We start from the raw sequence: 24,861 nt of genomic DNA, 5'->3' as shown, positions 1-24,861 counted from the left end.
GCTATGACCAAAGTGTTTGTATTTAGATATAGGGAGTTGGTCTAGTTATGGCTTGTTACATGGCTATAAAAGACTAGCAATATACAGAAAGAATTGTCAACAAAACTCTAATAATCTAATATTGGATTTTTCAGGTAAAAACATGTTTGCAATTTATTTAAGAGGCAACAATGGCATTATTCTTTGTGCATTTGAAGATTGCATGCATTATCTTTCTTTTCTTCCATCATCTATTGTAATGTGAACTGATGCCAAAAGAGGACTGTTTGTTTTCAGAGTTAAAGGGCCCATCTGAGAAAATCAAATCTGCATTTTTATTAAGGAGATATTTTCTATTAAAACGAGATATTTGGATAACCAAAAAAGGGAAACACTTTACTAATGATTATGATGCTTAAGCATTTCATTGACGAGTCCATTTTAAAATGAAAGAAAGTAGACACATAAGTCTTTATGAGGGAAGTCTTTTTGAAATAAGTCTTTTTTTCTTCTTTCTGGGCTTACAACTAAATTACTTTGCTTTTAGGAACGACCAGTGATGACTGGCCAACCCACATGTTTTCCATCTTTGATCTTGTTTACCCTTCAGCTGACTGATAGTGACCTACAGGGAGAACAAAGCCATACATTGCTAACGACAGAACTTCAGGCACCCTAAATCCCTAAAGGATGTGAGTAGATATCTTATACTACTGACCTGGAGCTACGCTACCTCTTCAAAAAAGACCCTACACTTACATCTTAAAACCTATGACCTGCTGTTAGTAAGTTTCAAAGCTGGACTGTACTTACTGAAGGCCAGGGTTTAGGTGTTTAATCTTACTCTGGGCCCTCAGTGCCCACCATGTGCCAGGAACTTGATAGGTTGCAAGCAATATTGGAATATTGGAAAAATTATTTCTTTGGCATAATTTTATACCATTAATTACATGCAAGACTGGGATTCATAGTATGCATTCTTTGAGATTATATTGTTGGTTTTGTTTACTGCCTGTTGTCCTCTATGATTCTTTTAATTTCAATGTTTCTATGCATTATTTCTATAATTCCTTATTTTATGATCATGATAACAGTCAAGAGGTTTTCCACGGTTTTACTATTATAACATAATAAAATTGTTGGCCTTTCATTGAGATTGCAGTAAATACTTTATTAGTCCCATTTATTTATTTTTAATTATTATTCCAGAGGGCTCTAATTTATATATTTTCAATCCTAACCATTTTCTTCTGCAATATTTTTTTTTCTAAAATTTGCAAGATTATATTAACCTTTCCTCCCACAGGTAACATAAATATTCATTATAGTTCATTTTGGTTTTCTAAGATCTTACTTTTTATAATTCATTCCCAGTGCATTATTATCTTGTTTGAAAAGATTTTAGCTGAGTTCTCCAATATTGGCATAATATATTATGAGATATCTTCTTCAACCTTAATATGAAGTTTCCTTGATTGCATGATGAATGCTTATGTGTAAAATTATTTACTTATGGATATTCTGTTACCATGATTTATCTATTTTTTATTTTTGTCTCTCTTGCCTTACATCAGTATCAGATTCTAGTTTTTAAAGATAGAAATATATATTTGTGAGTCACATTTATTTACAAACATTTAATAAGTTGGAACGGTAATATGGACCTAGTGATAAGTCCATATTTAATGGATGAATTACCCATAATTAATAAATGATGAGTCTGTAAGTTAGAAAAACCAAAAAAAAAATCAGAAAATTCACCATCTTTAGAGTATTTGACATAGTTAGCTCTGCTATCAAAAACTCTATGCTAGATAATATTATCCCAAGTTTTCCAAGAAAATCTTAAAGAGATTTCAGTGTAATGCTTAAGTCTCAGAAAAAATTTTTTAAAATATTCATTATATATGATCCATTTAAAATGATATGACCTCCCATCTAATTCACCAAGGCAGGAAAGATATTAATGAGATTATCACTTCTCTTTTGTAATTCACTGATACTACGTAATGGCAAAGGAACACTTTGTATTTCCTTGATTATTAGATTGCTTAAATTTATTTTTTGATCTTGAGTTTAAAATTGACCCAGACTTGGCTCTTAAGAGATCTGAAATAAAAACAACATAAATAGTAACAATGAGCCATAATAAACATAACCCTCGTGGGCGGGCCAATATCTGCTTCCTGTTTATTTATTTAGATTACACAAGTTTTCACAAAATCATGGATTTACACTACTCCCATTTATGAAGTCTTTAAAAAAAAAGCTAGTTTCTGGACCTTCCACAATATATTTGCATACATTATTTTATGAATTTTCCAAAAAAAATTCTTAAAAGGATGAAAATGATTGACTTTCATTCCAATATAACTTCCCTTGAAGGTATAAGACAAAGATCCTGTTGAAAAAGTGAGAACAGTGGTGTGAAAGAGAAAAAACATAATACCCGGACTTTTCAAATGTTTTTAAAGTCTATCACTTGACTGAAAATTTTTAGAACTAGAACATGATAGACTATCAAAGAAAGGACATACCAAGAATATTTCCATATGTTGTTTCAGAAAATGCACTCAGCCAGCTGAGTAGTCAATGAAAGTACACAAAATGGGTTAGTCATGCAGATAAAGAGAACTTGAGTAAGGTTTTTAAATTGTATCATGGAACTATACATTTAGAACCTAAAAAAAAAAAAAAAAAAAAAAAATGGGGCGCCTGGATGGCTCAGTCGTTAAGCGTCTGCCTTCCGCTCAGGTCCTGATCCCAGGGTCCTAGGATCAAGCCCCACATTGCGGTCCCTGCTCAGCCGGAAGCCTGCTTCTCCCTCTTCTACTCCCCCAGCTTGTGTTCCTTCTCTTGCTGTGTCTCTCTCTGTCAAATAAATAAATAAAATCTTTAAAAAAATATCATGCATTTTGGGTAGTTTCTTTATGGGACATAAGTTAAGAAAATGATCAGAAATTCAAAATGTATGAACAAAAATGACCATACAAAAATTTGGGTAGCAGCAATAAAGAGCCAAACACAGTGGTTTGGATATGCCCATTTTGAGATGTCCATTCAATATTATATTGAGATATTTAAGCCTACTAGAACAACCAATGCTGCACCATTTGGTGCAAAAGTGTTCTAAAACCTATATATGTGCAACATGTAATGTAATAAAGTGATTCTATATATATGTGTTCTGAAGAATATGCAGTGTTTACAGCGATTATCTTTGAGTGGTGGGATTGTAGGAGGTCTTTGTTTTGTATTTTATGCATCTTCTACACATGCATAAAAATAAATTGGTATTACTTTATTGTAGACTTAAATAAAAATGAACAATACAAGCATAGCAATGCTATAAGCTATTCTTAAATAAAAACTTCAATTCTCTGGAAATTTATAACAAATAATAAGTCCTATACTGTTAACAGTATAACAATATCTGTGAGAGAATATAAGGGAGGACAAACAGATTTTCTCCATAACTCTGACAAGCAAGAGAAAATCTTTATTAAGAAATTAGAAAGATGTCAAAAGAAAATAGAGAAAAAAAAAGATCTGAAATAAACAACCTAATTGTACACATCAAGGAACTAGAAAAAGAAGAATAAATTAAGCCTAAAATTAGCAGAAGGAAGGAAATACTAAAAATCGGAGTAGAAATAAATGAAATGAAGACCAGAGGAACAAAGAAAAGATATAAAAAACTAAGAGATAGATGGTTTTTCCAAAAACAAAAACTAAAATGGGCAAAACTTCGGCTAGACAAAGAAAAAAAGAAAATTCAAATAAAATTAAAAATTAAAAAAGAGACATTGCAGTTGATTTTAAAGAAACACATAAGATCATAAGAGACTACTATGTCAACGAACTGGAAAATTCAGAAAAAATGGATAAATTCCTAGAAATATACAACCTTCCAAGACTGAATCAGGAAGAAACAGAAAATCTGAACTGACCAATAGTAAGTAAAGAGATTGAATCAGTAACCAAGAAACCTCCCACTACAGTAATCTCTGGGACCAGATGGCTTCATTGGTGAATCCTGCCAAACATCTGAGAAACTAATTATGAACCCTGATGTATACACAATGTGTTTAGATGGCTGGATGCATTCAGACCATTTCTATTTCTATCTTTAGTGTATTTTAAAAATCTTATAGCAAATTTTCCTGATATAGAGAAATATAAGCAAGATAATTTTATTAAGTAGATTACATAAATAGCATTATATATTAGCAAAGTACTTATTGAAGCTGAATTCATGAGCTAGAATTATGGCATTGACCTTTTAGATATTTTTCACTCTGGTGATTAGTGTGGAGAGTACAAAATCTGTATGGGGGATCACCAGTTTCACTATCCTGTAGGTTATATTTCCCTGGTGAGGGTAGGTTTAAGAAAGGAACAAGGAAAAGAGAAGAGGACTTTAAAGAGCTAGGCTTGTTACATTATGGGGAAGAGTGTTACCAGAGAACAGAAATTCTTAACGTATTGCCCTCCATGTCAATAAATAGCTAAATCTGTCCCAGTGAGGATACTTGCAATATGGAGGATGTATGCATGTACTACAATGGAACACAACATTTTGTTTCCTTTTTCTACAATGACAACTATATAGTAAATACTGAACAGATGGTATGGAGTGATCATAAAAAAAGCAACGTGTTTTCAGGAAGGGAAAAAATATTTTTATTTTGTGTTTGAACTATCTTACATTCTAATTTGATTTATATATGAAAAGAAAGACAATAGATCATTTCTAACCACCAAGTGGAGGTTACTGGTCATTAAAATATAGTATATGCTTGGGGCGCCTGGGTGGCTCAGTTGGTTAAGTGACTGCTTTCGGCTCAGGTGATGATCCTGGAGTCCCGTATCGGGCTCCCTGCTCAGCGGGGAGTCTGCTTCTCCCTCTGAACCTCCCCCCTCTCATGCTCTCTCCCTCTATCTCATTCTCTCTCTCAAATAAATAAATAAAATCTTAAAAAAAAAATATATATATAGTATATGCTTATTTCTGGGCAGCTGTTCTGTTCAGATTATTTAATTCAATTATGATGAGACATAAATAATATTTCCAATAATGCTCTTGTTCAGAAAGAAAAATATGGCATAACTTTATGGATATGAGTTGGGCTTCTAATCTTTTATAACTAAAAATATGGAAGCCTGAGAGAAGATTAAGAGCTCATAAATCTGGATAAGAAAGGGAAAAGTTTATCATGTTTTAATATTACATTAGCTATACACATAACTCTATATTCCAATTGGATAGTATATTTTTTTATTTTCTCTATATTATGCCTGAAGGATGTAAAATGATATATATACCAAATCTATATTAATCAAAAGCCCTTAAAAAGTTAACAAAATTGCTACATCATTAAATTGGAAACACAACCTTTTCTTTTTTTTAATAAACAGATTTCAGTTGTTGAACATTCTACTCATTGAAATGAGTTCAAAGACTGGCATTTTGGATAAACTTCCCTTTTCCATTAGCAAATTGCAAGCTATTATTCTCAGAGCTATGTGCTTACTTATTCACATAGTCAATAATAAAGAAATAAATTAAGGCAATGCATTTAATTACTAGTTCTGGTCAGCTGTTTTAAAGTCATTTCAGAATATCCTCACAGTTAGATCAGGTTCATTTTAAAAAGATACCTATGTTAAAAAAAGTATAATCATATTGAGTATGCATCAGACCTATATGTCAAAATGGGATTAGGTCTATTTCTTCCAAACCAACCAATTAAAATAGATGTCAACCACATAACATACCACCAGGCCAGGGAGACATATAAGAGAAATTAATGATGTGATGTTTGCTTTCAAGCAATTTGTAGAACACTTAGGTCATAAAAGAAAAAAAAAGTGAAAAATAATAGTAAATGGAAAAGAGAAGAAATGCAATAAGAACTACTGCAAGCCAAATGGGCCAGATTAAGGATAATGATCAGTGGTAGTCACTGGAATACAGAAAATCTGGTTATCTACAAGATAATTAATGACAAAAAATGATGGAACTGGAATCTGATTAGAAAAGGAATATTCAACTATTACTTTAGCCTTTCTGACTTTGATGGAATCATGGTGCTGTCAATGTTATAAACAGAAAAATCAGATTAATTGCTAGAACAGAAATGATGAAGACCCATGTTTCACTGAGTGCCTTCTCTATGCTTGACACTGTGCTGTGCTAGAAACATAACATTTTAACACTTTCCATTAGTGTTGCACAATTTTATAAAGAGAAGATTAAATAATTTGCCTGTGGTGATACAAATATTAATGTAATCAAGCTTCAAACCAATTTCTGACTGATTCTAAATCTCACTCTCTATATTATATCGTGTTGGTCTCAGAAAAATAAAAGAAGGTATAGTACATATTGCTCTTATTTCAATTATAAAAAAAATATTCTTAGACTCCAAAGAGGGGTCCTAAATAGTTTATATTTTGTTTATATTTATATTTTGGTACTTTGTTAGAGTAATATAAGCAAAAATCTAGTATTACAAATCTAACAGTGTTATATATTAAAGGAAAGAACATGATCATGTGGAAGAGGTCTGTTCATTGCTGGAAGTAAAAGATCAGATCAGAGGTTAAGAGTCAGTGTTAGATACATGGAGTCATAAAATTATGAATGATTACCATGAAAGTTGATGAGCTGAACAAAGGAGTAAGAATACATGGAGAATAATGAATGGACAATAAAAGAGCATTGGGGACACCTACAGATGAAAGGTGGCAAGAATAAAAGGTACTAAAAAATGAGACAGAAAGAGGTAAACCAATCAGGCAATAATAAATTATAGTATATATTATAAAAAATAAATTAGTATTTTCCTAAAACAGATACTGTCATGTCCAGTTTTTAAATTTAGAATAAATATAAATATGGATATTTGAAATTAAATTTTGTCAATAAGATAAGATGTGCTTTGTTCCAAGATATATGTTAAACATTTTGTCCTTCTCATTGCATTTTTTAAATTTAATATCACAATTAAGAAGAAAATGAAAAATTTTAAACATAATCAGGTTAATATATAGTAGAGGAAACCCTCTAACTTATTATCTCAAGTGTTTGAAACAAATACCTTATTACTTTCTCTTTGAAAATGGTATGTGGTCTTCTGGATAAATGGTACCAACTGCGAAAGATTTAACTGAACAAAATGGAAATGCTAACTTAATTGGCTCATGGGATGCAGTTCATCTCAATATTTTTTTTAAAATTCTTAGCAGGACAAATAAATTTTAATGTATTTATGTACACATTAAAAATCATGTTTAAGCTTGAGATGTGTATCAGAACATTAAAAATATATATATATTTGCTCTGCCACACAAGATCAGTTTGGTATTTTAAATAATAGTGAAAGCAATCCAATTAGAATTTCTAGGAAGATAACATTGATAGATAGAGGTAAAACAATTTTTTTACATCAAATAATTAAGAATATTGAAAATGGAATGAATCTGTTTTACAGAAAAAGAAAATAGCTTATTGAAGTTTGTGGCATGATCTCATATCCATCTCTAACTGCTAGAGCATATGTTCTTTACTTTCAGATTTTATTCTAAAATATATATTTTAATATGATGATTTTAAGATAAGTCAAATTAAAACAAAACATGTTTACTGATTAAATGCAACTCTCACAGACCAAAAAGAAGTAAAATTTCTGATAAGGGGAATGTATAAGGCAACAAATATCCAAAATGCTTGTTTGTAAGTAAATATTTTAAAAACAACCTCATATAACAATAAACAGTAAATCAGTATTTCACAAAAATGGTTTGTAGTTTCTCATTCATTCCAGAGATAGGGTATAAGGAATTAATGATACACATTTCTTATAAACCTAATTAGAGAAAAAAAAAATCCAATGCCCCTAACAAAGACTTTGTGGAAATAGTTTTTAAATATATTATCAGAGCTTCTTTTCATAGACAAACATGCTGCAGCTCTTTGGCTGTCCCCATTATGCCAATAAGCATTACAAAAATGAGAAAACTGTTTAAGTTAAAAAAAAATGCAAACATTTGCTCCCTGGCTTCTAAACTACCGTCCTTTGGTGGTTAATAACTATCTTTATACTAATTAATGAAAGATACAAAGAACAGGTGATATTCTTTTGTCCTGATGGTGGTATCATCTACAAATGTCAGGTGGGGCCAGAGTCATATTTTAAATATGGTGAACAAAATGGATGAGCTCATTTATTTTTGTCATGGCCTTTGTTTTTCTCATTTATATTTTATCCTCACAAGTTACAAAGCATAATTTGTTTCTCTAGCATCTGAAATAAGTGTACTTACTACATTGTATTTATATTGCATCTTACCATTTTACTTGGAAAACTGTTAAATAAAAAAAATTAAAAAAATATGGTCAGAGAATATCAAAAGTGCTAAATCAATCCATTCAGAAAGCCTGCATCTAATGCCAAAAATTGTTTTCAAATGGCCAGAAAAATAAAGATAGCTAGTTACCAATAAAGCAGAGGGGCAAATAAAAACAACTGATGGATTCAGTGGTAGAACATGAATGCTAATGGCATTATTTATTACAATTTACTGCAGTTTTAAATACGAAAAATATAGTTTAGGGAAGAACATAATGGGATATCTCTACATATCTGCCAGGATGACTAAAATTAGCAAGATTAACAGTAACTAGAGTAACTCTCATACAATGATGTGGGAGTGTAAATTAGTACAACTACTTTGGAAAGGCATTAGGGTGTATTTATTAATGTTGAACACTACCCTATAACAGAGCATTTCACTCCTACTATATACCCAGTAAAAGGCACACATATGTCCTCCAGATTTCATATACAAGAATGTTCATAGTTGTATTATTTTTAATAGTAACTGGAAACAGCCAAATGCCCTTCAGTAGAATGGATAACTCATAGTATATTCATACAATGGAATAATCTATAGTAATAAAATGAAAATTTTTTTTTAAAAAACCTACTGATTCGATCAACAAAACGAATTGTACAAAAATAATGTTGAGAAGCCAAATACAATAGAACTATGCTGTATGATTCTAGTTGTATAAAGTACACAGATGAAATTAATCTATATGGTAAGATATCAGGAGGAAAAAAGTTTACGTCTGGGGAAGAGGGAGGGGTTGTGAAAGTATACAAGGAAGGTTTCTGGAATACAGGTAATACTCTATTTTATGTAGTATAAGTATGTCCAATCTGCAGTAGTTATTTATGTGTATGTGCATGACTTACGCAGCAGTATCTTCTATGTATACTTCAATTAAATGTTTTTAAAAGTTTACTTCTAAAAGCCTAACTTGTTTCAATTACAGTCTATATTTGTCTTTGGATATATTCTGGACTATGTGCCAGGCAATATTTTTAAATATTGGTGACCCAAAGGTGAATGGAAAACAAGATCTTGGTTCAGGTAGGGTTTACTTCCTAGTTGGAAGTGAAAAAAAAAAAAAAAGAAGTAAACTAATAAATAAAATCATTGAAGAGCATGAGAAAATATATGAGTATAGCAGCTACTTTAGGAAAAAGGGCATTATTTTTAATTGGATGAGATTAAACATGAAAGATAAAGGCATAGCCATAGGAAAATAGTAGAGAAGGGTATTTCAGACAAAAGGAATAACAAGTTCAAATGCCCCCAAGGAAAGCTCAACATATATGAGGAGGGGAAAGTGTTAAAGTATAATTTGGTGGGTATACGTGAGGATCCAGTTGGAGCGGGAAGCTGTGTGAAGTCATGTAGGATTTTAGGGGCCCTGACAAGAACATATAGTCTTTATTGTACATAAAATTGAGATTCATTGAAGGGTTTTGAAAGAGAAGAGCAACACTACTGATTTATATTTTTAAGACGTTTCTGCTAGCTGGTATATCATAAAGGATTTAAGGACAGCATCTGCTGATGAAAGCAAATGAGAGGAAACCTTTATAGAAGGGGTCACGGTGATTTGAATTAGTGTGATGCCAGCAGATATGAAAGTCATGAACACATATTAAATATATTTTAGGGCTACAATATATAGAACTCGGTATATGGACTATGTAGAATTTGATTAGTTAAGAAGGGATAATATGATGATGCAACCGATTCAGAGGAAGAGTCAGAGTGGGTCTAGGGCAGGAAACCTGAGAACCAGGTATGGATAATAGCAAGAATGCTCTTTCACTCTAACCTGAGCAGAGAAAAGGGATTAGAACTTAGATACCAGTTTACATGTAGATTTGGTAGTGACATGAGATAGTCAATGTCCCACTGATTTTAGAAAGCTTTATAATTGTAACATGAGGCAAGGCCATCAGATCCACAGTTGAGGGGGTATGGAGGATGAACGGTGGAGAGGTACAAAAAACGGAGAAAGACAGGGCATGCTCCATTGTGATTCAGCTACTATGAAGTGTGCCCCATTGGGCAAGTCTGTGAATTTGTATGACTTCAGTTTACTCCCATAGACAATGAAGTTAATATCTGCCCAACATCCAGAGATCCCAGAAAAGACTTCTAGTTATCAATAAATGATAACTTATATAACAATAAATGTAAATAAATCAATAAGTTAATTGAAATCTGAGTTCAAAGTATACATTAGGTAATTTCTCTCAACTTTTTCAGTGTATCAAGTCTCTACACTCTATAAAAAATTACATGAAATTCATTTTTTATCCAATGAAACATATTTTGCCAGAATGTGCTACTTCTATATATTATAAAATTATTTTTCTAATGCAGTAATTTTTTAATGAAATGCAATAAATTGGAGAAAATGTACTGTACTGGGTGAAAAATTAATAGGCAGAAAAGTAAATTGAGGAGTTTCCAGGAGAAGTGTGCACTTTGATAAACATCTGAAAAGCAAGCTCTGAGTTAGTATTTACATAGAGCAGAAAGATCAATAACAAACACAATCTGAGGTGAAGCAATTGTTATTTTAAATATTTCATGTTGTTTAGAAAATCAAAATTTTATAAAGAATGTTCTTTTGTTGTGATAAGTTAGAGACATAAACATGTATTAGCTAAGAATAAACTACTCTTGTAGAGTTTATTGATTAGAACAATCTAGCCTTTTCACTGAGTTAATGTGTTGCTTTTTCATTTTAAATGTTTGGCATTTCCTTTAGTAAAGAATGGGTATCATTTACAGGATGCTGACAGAGTGTCCCAGTTTACTTCTTTCTGAAAGCCACAATTTTACAATCGGAAGAGTCAGCAATTCCATGTTAATACCAAATTTGTGTTAAAAATACCTTTTTGCATACACATGAAATTCTCCTTAGCACTGGACTGGAAATAGAGTGAGTTTCTTTCTCAGGGAGAAACAAGCTATTCCCAACTGCTATATATCTCCAGAGTCACACAGGAGATGTCTTCGAAGTTGGTGAGAACATCTCATCTGAAAGGGTGATTCATGCCTTGACTATTTCAAACCAGTGATACCCATATACTACTGATAGTCATCTCCTGAGTTTTTCTTTTTATTACTCAAGTCAGTAATAAATGGATCAAAGTCAATTTTTTCCTTAATGAAATGTCCAGAAATTCTGTTTAAAAGCCTTGAAACAAATAATTTTAAATTTCACTTTATATAATGCATTCAATAAATCCAGGGGCAAAAAAGTCATGAGATATCCTAGACAACACAAAATGTCACAGATTTCAGCAACCTACATAATTATAGGAGAAAGAGTTGAAAAAAAGATAATACATTTTGTGCATGCACATAAGTATCATATATTATATATTATTCTCTGCATATTTATGTGCATTTACATTTGCTAAAAACTTATTGCTTCAGCATTTTAGAGTATAGAGTGGGCACAGAAGTCAAGCAATACTCATGACCTTTAAACTGTCTTGAAAAGGGACCTAACTGACGGTTGTCACCAAACATTTCAGGGAAGGAGTGTAGACTTAGTTTCTAGTATTTTGAAGGGTTTCAGAAAAACAGATGGCTATAATATTCAGGTGCATTCTTAAAAGTCACATAAGGTGACTTTGGAGAAAGAGGTGAACGAGGACCGGAACATACCGAGGAGACTGAAATGACTGGTAGAACAAAGAATGAGGATGTTTAGAAATAATAATAATAATAATATTTTTTTAAAAGAGTTGAAGATAGGAAAACAGAAGGAACTGTTGCTGTGGACTGAACCATGTACCTCCAAAATTCCTATATAGAAACCCTAATAACCCCCAGTGCTATGGAATTTGGAGAAGGGCCTTTGGGTAGGCAATTTGGTTTAGCTGAAGTCATGAGGGTAAGGCCCTCATATGAAATAGTGCCCTGATCAAAAATGACACCTGAGAGCTTGCTTTCTGCCATATGAGGACACAGCAAGTGGCCATCTGTAAGCAGGAAGAGAGAAAAGAGCATTCACCAGGAAATTGAATGGGCCAGCACCTTGATCTTGGACTTACTAGCCTCTACAACTATGAAAGAGAAATTCCTATTGTTTAAGATACACAGTCCTTGGGATTTCGTTATGGCTGCCCAAGCTAGTTAACTGACATCAGAGCAAATGAAAATTTGGAGGGATAAGATTGAAGAGGGACAAAAGAGAAAAATGATGCAATGTGGCAGGACATAAACACAGAAGCAGGGATGAAAACAAATTAATCCAGAAACAATAAAGACAAGGAAGAATCAGACTGATGTAACTGATGTGTAGAGATTTTAGTGATCCAATTTTATGTAAAAATGCACAGTAAAATAACATAACACATTTACATTAAAAAGTAGAAAAAAGTCTATGCCCATATTATATCTATATGCATATATATGTTCACACATGTTTTACAGATGTATAAAGAAAGGTGGATAAAAATGGATGGATAAAAATTCTAATTTTTGGATATTTCAGCTGAGTAGGCATTGAAGAAAGGGAAATGGAGGTTGTTAACCTTATCTTTTGACTTGTTATACTGAGCACCTACCATTTAAAAGATTAATAGAATGAATATAAATCAGAAAAGCAAAACATGTAAGAAGAAAATGAAATGTCACTTGATTATGTGCCAGGGATGGAAGCATGACTCAGAGTTGGTTCTGTCCCTAGGAGGCCAGCCAAGGATTTTGGAAGCAGATCATGGAACGTGGATCAAGAGTAAGGAAGCTCAGATGAACAATTTGTTCCAGTGCCTCCAATATCACCAACCAGCCAGATTAGGGAAGACAGGTGTGCATTACTCATTTGGGTTTTCCTCCTGCCCTGGAATGGTTCACATGCAGGTGGGCAGGTCTATTGTCACGATTAGAACCATGTGCTGAATAGGGCTTTTGTAACCAGGTATGAGCAAATGATATATCTAGGACATTTCAAAGACTGAAATAAAATTGTAATTAGCCAAATACTGCTAGAAGATTTGCTTTACTACATTCTTTTAGTTTCTATACACTTGAAATATACACAACATTTTTCCATGAACGTTCACCTGAATGTTATGCTTTAAACATGAGGAAGAGCCATTCAGAAAGGGAGGCTAAATAACTTTTCTCCTGTTTAAGAGTCATCTCATTCACTTATTTAAAAATAGTTAGATCACAGGGGTTCTCCGGGAGGCCCAGTCAGTTAAGTGTCTGATTCTTGGTTTCAGCTCAGGTCATTATCTCAGGGTCATGAGATTGAGCCCTGGGGCTCCATGCTCAGTGGGAGTCTATTTGAGAGTCCCTCTCTCTTCCCCTCACTCTGCCCCTTATCCACTTGCACACTCTTTCTCTCTCTAAAATAAATAAATCTTATAAAATAGTTAGATCATTGAAAGAACGCAGATTTCTTTATTCTCATTCTAAATTCATCTTTCTTAATCATACCAGGTTATCTATCTTTATACCCTCTAAACTACTGAATGGCATATCATAATGAAATTTGTTTTTTATAAAATGGTATTGCTCAAAAGTTGAATATTTCCTGCTGTAAAAGTGAAAAGGGGAAATGTGGTTTATACATTATACATTGCTATACATTCTATTTCTTAATTTGTAAGTTGATGCTTGCATTGTTACAACTAAAAGAGCTATAGAAAAGAATTTGACACTCTTTAAATCATATTTGGACACAAGAACTAGAAGTCCAGTACACTCATAGTAATAGAAGTACAATGTACTTACTGGGGACAAGAGTGTACACATTAGGTAAGATACATTGTTTTTTTTCATTAGGGTCTAATTATACTTTACATTCTGTTTTAGAAAACATCTTTCAGGGTTGATATCATGATTTTTTTTCAACAATTTATAATGTTGAACAATATAAGAATATCAGGTTAATGGTATAATTATTATATACTCAATAATATTCTATATATTTATGCTCAAAAAATTAACATGATTTGTTTATAAAAGGCAGAACTTAAAATGCCTCCTTATGCTAGGTAGCTATATCAGTTTCCTATTGCTAATGTAACAAAATACCACAGATTTAGTGGCTTCACATCACAGCATCACAAAGTTGTTATCTTCTGGTTCTGTATGTAGGTAAAGGAGCCTGAGATGGGTCGGGTCAGTCGTCTGAAATGAGTCACAACTGCGCTAAAATCAAAGTGTCTGTCATGTCTGCCTTCCTTTCTAAAGGCAATAGTGGAGAATTCTTGCCTCCCCCAGTTTCTAGTGGTTTCCCAAAGCACTTAGTGCTTGGCCCTCTTCCTCCATATTCCAACCCAGCAACATCAGAGTTGAGTTCTTCCCACATATCATCACTCTGACCTCCTGTATGCTTCCTTTTCCCACCATTAGTACCCTGTGATTACCATGAGCCCACCTGGATCCTCCAGGATCAGCTCCCTGTTTTAGATTAGCTGATTAGCAACCTTAATTCCATCTACATTCTTAAGCTACCTGTGCCACCCAATATAATCACAGGTTCCAGGAATTCGGACCTGGATATCTTTGGGAACCATTATTCTGCCCACTACATTAGCCTTCAATGTGGTCACACACAACACTTAAGCCTTTAAATTGTTCAAACTCTTTTTGTTACTTCTCTCACAAAACTGAGTTGCAGAAGTTAAAGCACTTAATTCATCTAAGATTATAAATATTCTAAATGAAGTTTTGTTAATAAAGTGCTGGTTAATCAAGCTGATTATCATCTGTTTTGATTAAGTAATGGAATGTGATCATAAAGTCATAGGGTTGTGTGTGTGTGAATGTGTGTGCATGTGCATGCGTGTGTCCTGGAATAGTTGCTGAAAGAATGCTTTCATTGGTGTGTGTGTCGTTGGTAAAATCTACTAATATAATAATCCTGCATATTTGTTTAAAGATCAGTTTCATTGGGCGCCTGGGTGGCTCAGTTGGTTAAGCGACTGCCTTTGGCTCAGGTCATGATCCTGGAGTCCCAGGATCGAGTCCCACATCGGGCTCCCTGCTCGGCAGGGAGTCTGCTTCTCCCTCTGACCCTATCCCCTCTGATGTGCTCTCTCTCTCTCATTCTCTCTCTCAAATAAATAAATAAAATCTTTAAAAAAAAAAAAATAAAAAAAAAATAAATAAATAAAAAAAAAAAAAAAAAAAAAAAGATCAGTTTCATTATTTTATAGTCACCTCATACCAACAGTTGAAACTATAGATTCATATCTTGTTTTTTTATATATTTCTCCTGCACATCAAAGGACATAAATCATAAGCAGGCTAGCAACATAAAAACATACAGTTCCTTAATTTTAATATTGGCTATGGGAGACTTCGTAACTACTTTTTAAAATATTTTTAAAATGGGCACCTGGGTGGCTCAGATGGTTAAGCCTATGTCTTCGGCTCAGGTCATGATCCCAGGGTCCTGGGATCGAGTCCCACATCAGCTCCCTGTTCAGCGGAGAGCCTGCTTCTCCCTCTCCCTCTGCAACTCCCCCTGCTCATGCTCTCTCTCTCTGTATCTCTCTGTCTCAAATGAATAAATAAATAAATAAATCTAAAATATTTTTAAAGTAATTTTGGGCTAGAAAAAAGCAAAATATTCAACCATTAGTAAATTAGATATATTTTATATTACATATTTGTCAAATCGAAAAAGCAATAATTGTAACATCATGCTTTAGTTAAAGCCAATAAAAATATTAAAAGAGCAGAACTATATTAATGAACACTGAAATCTAGAGATGATTAAAGCAATAATTTTGTGCCAATATTAATTTTTATGGCCTCAAGAAACCAGTTGTGCTGGTTTTTATTTTCCCAACCTATCTGTGTTGGGTTGCTCCAGCTTCTGGCCTTGTGGGTTTTTTTTTTTTTAAATTTTTTATTGTTATGTTAATCACCATACATTGCATCATTAGTTTTTGATTTTCATTTTTTTTTAAATTTTTTTATTGGCCTTGCGTTTTTCATTCACATCCAATCTCTTCATTTTAAATTCAGTCTATGAGGGATGGCTTCTGATTTCCTACCTCCAGCTGACAGCTCTTCTCTGAATCCTACACCTCTGTATTCCACTGACTCCACGCCATCCCTACTAAGACATTTAAATCTAAAAATATACAAGGGCACCTGGTTGGCTCAGTCAGTTGAGTTTCTGACTCAGTCTCTCTGCTCAAGTCTTGATCTTGGGGTTGTGGGTTTGGGCCCCCCCATCGGATTCCATGCTGGGCATGGAGCCTACTTAAAAAACAAAACAAAAAACCTGAAAAAGTATACAAAACTTGGTTCTTCATATTTAACTGCCTGTCCTCCTTCCCCTGCCAGACTTTGTTCTGCCCAATTCTTTCCCTCCCCCCTTCCTCTTCCTTCTTCCTCCTCATCCTCCTTCTTCATCCTCCCCTCCCCCTCCCCCTTCTTCTTCTCCTTCTTTCACCTTCTTTCTCCTTCTTTCTCCTTCTTTTCCTCTTCTTCTTCTTCTTCTTCTTCTGTTTATTTATTTAAGTAATCTCTACACCCAATGTGGGACTTGAACTCATGACCCTGAAATCAAGAGCCACAAGTTCTTTCGACTGAGCCAACCAGGTGTTCCCCAACTACATCCTTCTAATTGCTCGGGATGCTGCAAACAAAATTTATCCTTTACCCTTACTGTCCCCCACCAGCCCAAATATCCTATATAATGTCAAATCCTATCAGCTTTAATTTCAAGATATACCTCTTTTGCCCACCGCCATTGCTTTCACTCTCCTGCAAGTCACCATTTTTTCTCCTCAAATTATTGAAATAATTCCACAACTGTCCTGTTCTGTCCTAGCTCCTCTCCAGTGTAACTGCAACCCCATGGCCAGACTTCCTTGCTGATACATAGCTGATTAATAACATTAATCCCATCTGTAGCCTTCATCTTCTATTAACACCTAACATGCAGACATCAGATTAAGACATTTCTCTCATCAGAAACATCTAAGACTACCCCAAATCTCCTAGGAAAAATACAAAGTCCTTATACTAATCTATAGGATCTACACATGATCCAGTTTCCATTATCTCTTAATGGTATTCTCCTTCTATGATTCATTTCTGTTCCTTCATTACAGCTATGCTGGCCTTCTTGCTATTCTTCCATAGGCTCTGCATATTCCTCCCCACTTCTGTACTTGCTTTGGCCCTCTCTGGAATATGGCTTATCATATATCAATATTGTCCATGACCATACTTCCTCCAAGGCTTTATTCAAAATCACCTTCTTAATGAGGGCTTACAAGCCATAATAGCTAAAATATAAACTACCACCTATTTCTTCAAAACTCTTATTCCAGGGTGCCTGGGTGGCTCAGTTGGTTAAATGACTGCCTTCGGCTCAGGTCATGATCCTGGAGTCCTGGGATTGAGTCCCACATTGGGCTCCTGGCTCAGCGGGGAGCCTGCTTCTCCCTCTGACCCTCTCGCCTGCATGCTATTTCTCACTCTCTCTCTCTCTCTCTCTCTCCCTCTCCCTCAAATAAATAATCTTAAAAAAACACTTTTATTCCATATCCCACTTAATAATGGTATTTTCTACAAGCAATACATGATTTCCCTTGTATATCATCACTCTTCCCAAATAGAATGTAATTTCCATAAATTAATTTAACATTTAATAAAGTATAATCTATTATTTGGTATGACTATTTTTGCTTTAAAAATATGATAAAAATCATCTAAAAGTAGAATTTCAATCACAGAATTGAAAATATTACTGAATAGTCTTTTGGAACTGTTTTACTTCCCAATCACTAATACAGGGCTTTCTCATCTATTGGTAAGTTGAACTGAACCAATCAGCCAATAAGCAGGTTCTCTATAAAAGCAAAATATTGCATAAAGCTAAAATAATTTGTTTATATTTTCATGGCTCACTTAAATTATATCACATTGAAGCTGAAGATACTAATTACACATGTTTAAATACATAAACAGTACAGAAAAATTGGGAGATGCACGTTTTTGTCTCAATATATTATCCAAGAGAATGGATTTACTTGATGTCCTTTTAAAAATCACATTTTATATAAAGTTTTGTATTCAGCTTAATATTCAGTTCCATCAATTTATCATTATTTAGATTGATTTGAATTCTTACGTTTAACTTCTTGAGTTATTTCTTCATTTTTTGATACTTTGAGTTGTTTTTTAGGGGTTTATTCCCACAAGTCACATGTAAGGAAGTCTGCTTTTTCCCATCTCCAGTTCATAGACTGAAAATTGCTTTTCAAAACCGTTATGTTAATTTTCACTGCTACAAGGGATAACTGTAAATAATTTTATCACACCTTTGCCAACACTGGTTTCCAAAATTATTTGTAATATGATGATTCAATAGGTTAAAATGGCATTCAGTCTTCATTTAAATCCCATTGATAACTGTGAGTTTAACCAACACATATATTTTTATTTAAAATACTTTTGTTATCAGGTAGACTGACTGAAAATAATTGGATCAAGTGGACTCGCCAGTCACATCATATTGTGAATAGTTATATATAAGTCATATATATTGTCCCAAAGGCATAAATACAATGAAAATATCTATTTGAAGATCCTTATGGTCATCTAAACATAAGTGAAATCTAAATGATAGTGAATTCCCCTTTTTCCAGTAGAGGCATCTGCAAAGTCCAAATTCATTTAACTGGTAATTCATCTATCATATCCCATGCAGTGTGAGCAAAATATTGGATAAGGCATAGTCTAGGGGAACTCAGATAAGTGAAATATTTGCTCTCATCAGTATTTCACTCAAACACTTGTAGGGGTTGAACTTTGTTCATTTTATTCTCTGCTTACTATTCCTAAATTGATGTAGTCATGCAGTGTAGAAGTTTACATACCAGAATTTTCTGGTATCTAGGAAGCAACACCCACACATGTCAGGATACACTAAAGTGAATGTTCTTCTTATATTGTTCCTACATTTCCCTGAAGTCCATTTATTTTCCTGGAAATCTCTTTCTGGAACATGTACCACACTTAAAAGTCAAAACACTATCAGCAAAGATAAAGATACTAAATTATTTAATTTGTGTTGGCCTTCTCTTTACTATTAGAAAAAAACATTTTAATAGAGGATTACTTAAATGAATGGTAGTAAATCTATGCAATCGTCAAAATGTGCACCACTCACTATGGCAGGGGCATCACCAACCTGAAATCACCCTGGCATAATAAGAAGAGAAAGCTGTAAAACAAATGTGTGTCCCTAACATTGAACTAGAGTTAAATGTCAGATCTGCGCATAATGGTGCACTGGATTCTTTCTAGATATTCATGAATTCTCTATAACCTCACATGGAAGACTGAACATGCTATAAAATTAGTTGGGTATAACATTGAGCTGGGTTTACTTTATCTGTATGCATATGCTCATATGAATGCATACATTTGTGTATGCCTGCAACTTTAAATCTATGTTTTATAATTATATATAAATATCTATATTAATCTATTCATTAAAAATTATTTTGAAAATATATACCAAATTAGTACTAATGGTTAAATGGTTATTGTTGAAGAGGAAATTTCAAAGTGCATTCTAGGTTTCACATTTCTGTATTTTTAAACAAATTATAAATGTAGATAATATGGGAAAAATGGAAATGAGAGAAAAATTAGGTTTATCTATAACTTAAATCACATTCCAAAATGAAGATGTTTTATTTCATCCATAAAAAAATTAAGAATAATGCCTTTTGTACAAATGAACAAAGGGGAAAAAAAAAGAAAGAGATATTGGCAAGCTAAGAAACAAACTTGTATCTACTGAGAACAAACTGATGGTCATGGGGGGGATGGGTGAAATAGCTGTTAGGGATTAAGGAGGGCACTAGTGATGAGCACAGGCTGTTTTATGGAAGTGTTGAATCACTATATTGTACACCTGAAACTAACATTACACTGTATGTTAACTAACTGGAGTTTAAATAAAAACAAAACAAAAAGTACTGCCATTTCATTTTTTTAATATTTTATTTATTTATTTGAGAGAGAGAGAGTGAGAGAGAGAGCATGAGAGGAGAGAGGGTCAGAGGGAGAAGCAGACTCCCCGCTGAGCAGGGAGCCCGGTGCGGGACTCGATCCCAGGACTCCAGGATCATGACCTGAGCCGAAGGCAGTCGCTTAAACAACTGAGCCACCCAGGCGCCCCAAAATACTGCCATTTCTTATAGATAATTTTAAACCACTATAGCTAGAAGATTTAGCAGACTGAGTCAAATCTCATCAAACAAATCACCAGAGACATTGACTCTACGATAATATATCAACAGTGGTGTAGGTCTTAACAAATTGAAAGCCATTTTAACACCTTGTATTGTTGGTTCTCATACTATTCTTATCCCCTTTGGCAGATGAGGAAAAATGGCCTACATACAAGGGACTTTTGACACAAGTAATCCAGGTCAGGATCAAGTTCTGCCATGTCTTCAAATCATTAAGCTCAATATTTCTTTTTATTGTGCTATACATAACCACCAACTAAGAAGTATGCATTTAAAATCAAAATGTTTTCCTTTTACTTCTGGAGACTTTGAACATTATAAAATACCCCAAGCACATGGAATTACTAGAGTAAACACCCACTCCTGACATTCTAAACACAGACAAAAAAAGAAAAGAAAAAATAACAAAATAACAAAAGCTATTATAGAATAGAAAGAATCAGTATCTTTCATTTACTTATTATTTATATTAAAGAATCATCTGAAAATAAAAACTGAAGTGAAATATGTCTTCAGTCTTTGCATCTACATTTTCTTTTTCCCATTTTTTTTAAATTTCCTCTTGGTCCTACAAATGGTAATATATGATAATACAGGCCAGTCTCTCAGTTTATAGAAAAAACAATACTGATAAGCTCTCCCACAGTCTGTGTTAGGGACCTAATGAAACACCAGTTGAAATTCATCCAAAGCAAGAGAAGGGGGGTCATCACAGAGCACCCAAACTGAACTGTATGTGAGCAGTTGTCTACTCAAACCATGTGTTGTATGACCCTTTTCTGCACACAATCTTTGATTTTTACTACAGCAGTGGTTTTCAGTGGGAGAGGGGTGCTAGTGTGCCCCCTCCCCAAGGAACTAGTTAACAATGCCTGCAGATATTTTTGGTTGTCACAATTTGGGAACGCTGCTACTGGCATCTTGTGGGTAGAAAACAGGGATGCTGCTAGGCATCCTACAAAACACAAAGGTATTCATTAAGCGAATTAAAAAGTTTGAAGTCCTCTACTTATTAAGAAAAAAAAAAAGCAAAACAACATCTTACACACTTGCTGTGTTTAATCTCTCAACTTCTCTCACTTTTCACTTGACTACATGGCATCGAAAACAGGGATTTGAGATAAAATATTTTCAGGTCAATAAGTTCAGTATGTTTTAGCCTAGACCTACGGACAGGCACATGCATGTTCAGAGCCTAAAAGATGATTAAATCAGGTTGCAAATACATCAGGTATACCTCAAACTTCTAATCATCAACAAGCCAAATACAGGACAAGTGGGACACACACCTGTGAACATGTGGTTTCTTTTCATCACACCACAAATATCAACACTTATATAAGCCAATAAAAAAGTACTATATATTTACTATATATAGCACCGTTCATCTAAAGAATTTATAAAGTTGGACTGACTCATTCATTCTCATGATTCCCTTATATCCATCTGAAAAATAGGGCATCAGGAGGAATAATTTCCAATTGCCCAATGTATAGATTTTACTCAAGCACCGGTTTCTATTGACCATGTTCGCAACTGCTGTAGCCAATTATATCCAACATGCACTATACAGAGTTACAGCTAGAGCTTTCCAGCTCTTACCTTCCTTCTACTATTATATTTTCCTTTACTCTTGGGTTATCTTCAGTTGGACACTTCTGTTGCATCTGAAACAGTAAATCCTTATTTTCTACCTCCGATTCTTGTCAGGGAATCAAACTTGACCATTGGTATCATTTTTGTTTTGTTTTGTTTTTTCCCTCCTTAAGTTAGCTATCTCTGTGAAAATCATCAGTATTATGGTTTATAAAATCCTTATCCAGCAAGGCATTAAATGAATGCCTTATTAAGTGAATAAATGTGTTCACCTACACTAGGTTAATTCATTATTAAGAAATCCAGAATTAAATATCTAACAGGAGGCTTGAAAGAAACTGAAATGATGATTGGTGCTTGGACCAGAGTGTTAGACGACAGAACTAATTCTCTACTAGTATCATATCCTGCTTTCCCCTCCCACATCCAACAAGGTACACACGAAATCTAATCTGGACCTCAAACTCTTGATTTAGAATATTTTCTCTGGTAAGGCAAGTCCACTAAAATAGAAGAGAGCAATTACTGCATAAGGAAAGCCCCCTGCTTTGAAAAATCTGTGGGTGATCCCAGAGTCGAAAATAAAGGTTCCAAAACACTGTGAGAGCTTGTGGTAATTTTTTTTTTTTTTTTTGGCTGCAAAATAAAATCTTTCCCTGATCTGTATCTCTCAGCTCAAAGCAGTGATGCCGTCACCTGAGCAAATGGAAGACCATAATAATTTTAGCTAAGAATTTTATCTTAATATTTCTTGATATCCAGCAGGGAAATAGCAAGGAACATTTACTCTTGATTAATGTGAAAGTTCATTAAGTACCACAGGCATTGATATAAGGAAAAACTGTAATAACTAGCTAATAAAATTGTATTTTTTCACCTGTCACATGACAGGTTTTCCTAGTTCCACATCTGCACGCACAATACACACACACACACACACACACATTCTCACACACACAGGCATACAAACATGCATAAGGCATAATTTTGCCTGGAATTTTAGACACGAAAATTAATACAAAATAATTGTTATTCCCACACTCAGACAAATCAGGTTCAAGAAGTTAAGAAAGGGAAATGAATCAGAGTTAACAAACATAAGGGCATATGCTAAATAAAGTGTGCTGCTGATCAGAGGAGCCTGCCTAATTCCTTCTTATGCATCATTTATAGTGCCCTTTAAGAGAAGTAAAAGTTTCATCTTAAGCTTTAATAAGCACTTATGGAAGCGATTCATGGAAAAAAAAAAGAATGAAAGAAAGAAAAGAGAAAATGAGCTTTGCTCAGCTGCAGCTTCAGTACTCAGATATCATGTAATTTTAGAGGATATTGGAAAGGCAATAATTAAAAAGCACTACCAAAATTTCAGTTTCAACGTCCCTGTTTCTCTTCTGACAATGCTCTCTCTCACTTTTATAACTAGACATACATGACAGCTCAATTTGATGCCATCACTACTCAAATGTGCCTTGCAGACTCTCCTTCCAACTTCAGGGGCAGGGCAGATAACAGCATATCCACAGATCAACATAAACAGACACTCAGCGGGGTTATTAGACTCACATTCCAAAAGCTCTATAGCAACATTCCTGGATAAGAAATTAAAAATAATAATAATAATAATAATGTATTCGAGTCATAAGGCTTACGAAGCATTAGATACAACTTTCCCATTCACCCTAGATCCTGTGAAACCAATCCGAGAGGAGGATTTCACCAAATATTGTTTTGACTCAGAACCGGGTAAGCAGCCCCCATTGTACAAAAAATATTAATGTCACTACACAGTAAAGTGTCATTTATTGAAGCCTTACCTTAGCTGACTTGCCCTAACTGGTGGAAAAGAACTTAATTTATGAGAAGCAAAGAGGGGACTTTCCCAGTGCTCACGGCACAGCTGCTCCGGTCCTCGGAGAGCCCCAGACTCGGCTCGGCGCTCCTGCGAGCCCCGGGCTCCGCGGCTCGGTCTTCTGCAGCTCCGGAGCGCGCCTCTGATTGGCTGGCAGAGCCTGTCCGCCTGATCCTCTCCTCTCCGTCTCTCCTCCTTCCTCTCCTCCCTGGCTCTCGGGCCGCTGCCTTTCCCTGCTGCCTCCTTCTTTCTGCCCTCCACCCCCATCGTGCATACTTTGGGGCTGCACAAATTCTGTAGCACACAGAATGGACACCCTTTAGCCTCCTCTGCAAGGTCATGTAGAAAAGCAATGCCATTAATTTAAAAAAAAAAAAATTAAAACCCTGGATCAACAGCACCATCCTTAGCATCACAGCTCTTGAAAAATGACAGGACTCCGTGACTGTTTAGACCATCCGTTCTCTGCGGGGAGGGGAAACTGGGGGGCCAAAAGGGGTTTGACTGTCAGATGGAGTGGGAGTAGACATCGGGAGGGAACGGGAGAAAAAGCAGGCAGGACAGGCACTGATGTGGCAGGCTGGTAATAAATTTTCCTATTTCCGTGCAAAGTCGTCACAGCCTGCTAAACATTCAACTGCTGGCTCATTCATCAGTGATCCATAGTCCGGTGGTAGCTGTGAGATTTAGCTTGAGTGATGCCCTTTAATGTCTTACCCCAAAGTAGTCCTGGCATGGAGGGTTTATATGAGACAGAGCTTTCCCTTGGAGGTCAGCACTGTATTTGTAAAGATGGATAGG

The 24,861-nt window shown here is 34.5% G+C and overlaps 1 protein-coding gene across 5 annotated transcripts in view; it reads right to left on the bottom strand.

Annotated features, from left to right (window-relative positions):
• The window catches only part of CDH18 (cadherin 18), a 608,955-nt gene that overhangs the window by 459,180 nt on the left and 124,914 nt on the right, over positions 1-24,861 (bottom strand). For 4 of the 5 annotated variants that reach the window (XM_027607140.2, XM_027607139.2, XM_027607142.1 and 1 more), the window contains exon 1: positions 24,026-24,164. The exons of the other annotated variant lie outside the window; for it this stretch is intronic. The gene's annotated coding sequence lies outside the window, so the exon portion shown is untranslated. Of the gene's footprint in view, positions 1-24,025; positions 24,165-24,861 lie in introns of those variants that run through there. 5 annotated transcript variants of the gene reach the window in all.

The sequence above is a fragment of the Zalophus californianus genome, chromosome 5, assembly GCF_009762305.2.
Source record: "Zalophus californianus isolate mZalCal1 chromosome 5, mZalCal1.pri.v2, whole genome shotgun sequence".
In the NCBI taxonomy this organism is placed as follows: domain Eukaryota; kingdom Metazoa; phylum Chordata; class Mammalia; order Carnivora; family Otariidae; genus Zalophus; species Zalophus californianus.
The sequence above is the reverse complement of the archived record's forward strand: the minus strand, read 5'-3'. Positions and strand labels throughout refer to the sequence as shown.